Source organism: Prionailurus viverrinus, chromosome B4 (genome assembly GCF_022837055.1).
Source record: "Prionailurus viverrinus isolate Anna chromosome B4, UM_Priviv_1.0, whole genome shotgun sequence".
Classification (NCBI taxonomy): Eukaryota; Metazoa; Chordata; class Mammalia; order Carnivora; family Felidae; genus Prionailurus; species Prionailurus viverrinus.
In genome coordinates this window covers 23,885,420-23,888,505 of record NC_062567.1, presented here as the reverse complement: position 1 = coordinate 23,888,505, position 3,086 = coordinate 23,885,420, and the positions used below count along the sequence as shown (strand labels likewise).

Sequence of the window (3,086 nt, the reverse complement as noted above, 5' to 3'; positions counted from 1 at the left end):
TGATAGGCTCTGAGGGCTCAGGTTTGTTTCAGTCCCCCTTTGTTTGTTTGGAGACAGACCATGTCTTTGACGTCGCGAATGCATGTTCAACGCGAAGCAAAGGCTGGAGCTATTTGGAAGTCCAGAATTTTGCAGTATTTGGAAAGCCTGAGTTTTTTTTAAATGTAAGAGTGTTTTGAAACGCTGAATTTACTTGGCTTAGAAAATCCAAGGACTAAGTTTGTATTCAGGCATCACTGGCTCCACCTTCGGCAGCCCTGGGTCCTGGACAGAAACCAGGGGAACCATGTGACTCTGGGAGAGAGTCGGGCTGGCACCAGGCTCAGTTTCCATAACCTCAGGGCAAGGTGAGGAAGAGCTGAGCGTCTGAATCGGCCACAGAATGTGAAATGGAAAATCTAATGCTGGCTCTGCCCCTGCCCCTGAGGAAAATATGCATAGAGCACAGAGAGTCATTGCCCCGAGGGACTATTCCTTGCCTTGGAGACAAAGTCCAAGAGTCGCTTTATTTTTAAGGGTCTAAAATAAGTTCACAGTTGTGCGAGGCAGATGATCTGAACGCAGATCTTTTGTTCAGCTTCTTTGCATGTGTCACAGGTCCGAGCGTGGCACTTCGTAGGTCGTGGGTGTGCAACGAAAGCTCTTTTTGACTTGCGGTATTAAAGATCCGGAACGTTATAAAATGTCTTGGTTTTCAGATCCTGTTAAGAATCGCAAGAAGGTATGAATTTGAAGCGATTCTCTAAGGGACAAGTTTCTATCTGGGGGGAGATGAACGTCCGTGCGGTTTGGTTGCTTTTCAGGTCCCACAGCACGTGCAGTATATAATCCATAAAATACACATGTACAACAATATTGGGTTTATTTCTCAATACCCTGCTCGGAAACAAAAGGACAAATGGTCTGGTGTTAGGAACTGTGCCGAGGAACAATGTGGATAATATTTTTACTGTAGTTTATACCAGCCTTTGTCTTCGTGGGGAAAACATTCTATTTGCTTTCTTTTATGACTGCCAGCAGGGTGTCTTGGAGAGAACAATATCTTCAGAGTTTTCAGGGCTGGGGCATCCAAGAGCATAAGTAAGGCCAGGAGCTTTGTCAGAACTAACTGCTCCCTCTGCCTCATAAAACTGCTATCTACATCAATCTATGTTTATTTTTTCCTCCTGCTTTTTAATTTGCTTAATGGACTTCAGCTGAAAACTTTCCTCAATGTCTGAGGAAAGTAAAGTCTAATAAACCCCTAAGGACTTAGCAAGCATAGTTCAGCGCTTTTGGATTATTTTGTCTGACTTTCATCTTTGCTGCTGCAGAAACAATGGCTGTGGAGGACCTTGAACCTCACCCCGAAGACTTGGAGCCTGGGAAGCAATAAACCAGATAAGTCACGCTTCCCTGCTCTCTGTTCTCCTTCTCTGCTGTGCCGTTCTCCTGACTCCCCTGGTCTGTCTCTGCCTCTTTCGGTCCTCCTCCTCCTCCTCCTCCTCCTCCTCCTCTTCTCCCCCTCCTCTTCTTTTTGGTGCAATTTTATCTCCAGTTTCATATCATTTGCTTTTTCTGCACTTTCTTTGACTTAATCATAAGCCAGAAAATGACATAGCCTAACTTTTCAGCTCGCTGCACCAAGGGCTATAAGGGTTCAGCACGATGAAGGAGATGTTTCTGATGTCTGCAAGAAGCTCATACTCTGGCGGAGATGAGCTCTGGACGTGTCAGGGGTGGTGAAAGGAGAAATATCATTTGTTGGGGGATCAAGGAAAGCTATGCTGAGAGAGGTAGGATTAGCTGATAATGCGATGCAAGGTTTTGATGGCAAGACTGAAGGCTGAAGTAGCTGATGTTCTAGAGTTGGATACTCTTTTTTTTTTTTATGAAATTTATTGACAAATTGGTTTCCATACAACACCCAGTGCTCATCCCAAAAGGTGCCCTCCTCAATACCCATCACCCACCCTCTCCTCCCTCCCACCCCCCATCAACCCTCAGTTTGTTCTCAGTTTTTAACAGTCTCTTATGCTTTGGCTCTCTCCCATTCTAACCTCTTTTTTTTTTTCCTTCCCCTCCCCCATGGGTTCCTGTTAAGTTTCTCAGGATCCACATAAGAGTGAAACCATATGGTATCTGTCTTTCTCTGTATGGCTTATTTCACTTAGCATCACACTCTCCAGTTCCATCCACGTTGCTACAAAAGGCCATATTTCATTTTTTCTCATTGCCACGTAATATTCCATTGTGTATATAAACCACAATTTCTTTATCCATTCATCAGTTGATGGACATTTAGGCTCTTTCCATAATTTGGCTATTGTTGAGAGTGCTGCTATGAACATTGGGGTATAAGTGGCCCTATGCATCAGTACTCCTGTATCCCTTGGATAAATTCCTAGCAGTGCTATTGTTGGGTCATAGGGTAGGTCTATTTTTAATTTTCTGAGGAACCTCCACACTGCTTTCCAGAGCGGCTGCACCAGTTTGCATTCCCACCAACAGTGCAAGAGGGTTCCCGTTTCTCCACATCCTCTCCAGCATCTATAGTCTCCTGATTTGTTCATTTTGGCCACTCTGACTGGCGTGAGGTGATACCTGAGTGTGGTTTTGATTTGTATTTCCCTGATAAGGAGCGACGTTGAACATCTTTTCATGTGCCTGTTGGCCATCTGGATGTCTTCTTTAGAGAAGTGTCTATTCATGTTTTCTGCCCATTTCTTCACTGGGTTATTTGTTTTTCGGGTGTGGAGTTTGGTGAGCTCTTTATAGATTTTGGATACTAGCCCTTTGTCCGATATGTCATTTGCGAATATCTTTTCCCATTCCGTTGGTTGCCTTTTAGTTTTGTTGGTTGTTTCCTTTGCTGTGCAGAAGCTTTTTATCTTCATAAGGTCCCAGTAATTCACTTTTGCTTTTAATTCCCTTGCCTTTGGGGATGTGTCGAGTAAGAGATTGCTATGGCTGAGGTCAGAGAGGTCTTTTCCTGCTTTCTCCTCTAGGGTTTTGATGGTTTCCTGTCTCACATTCAGGTCCTTTATCCATTTTGAGTTTATTTTTGTGAATGGTGTGAAAAAGTGGTCTAGTTTCAACCTTCTGCA

At 44.0% G+C, this 3,086-nt stretch overlaps 1 long non-coding RNA gene across 1 annotated transcript; it reads left to right on the top strand.

Moving 5' to 3' along the window:
- The first annotated feature begins 622 nt into the window (after positions 1-622).
- On the top strand, positions 623-1,954 carry LOC125169473 (uncharacterized). The gene is made up of 2 exons (XR_007153693.1): positions 623-721; positions 1,314-1,954. It is a non-coding gene; the product is annotated as an uncharacterized LOC125169473 (long non-coding RNA).
- The last annotated feature ends 1,132 nt before the right edge of the window (positions 1,955-3,086 follow it).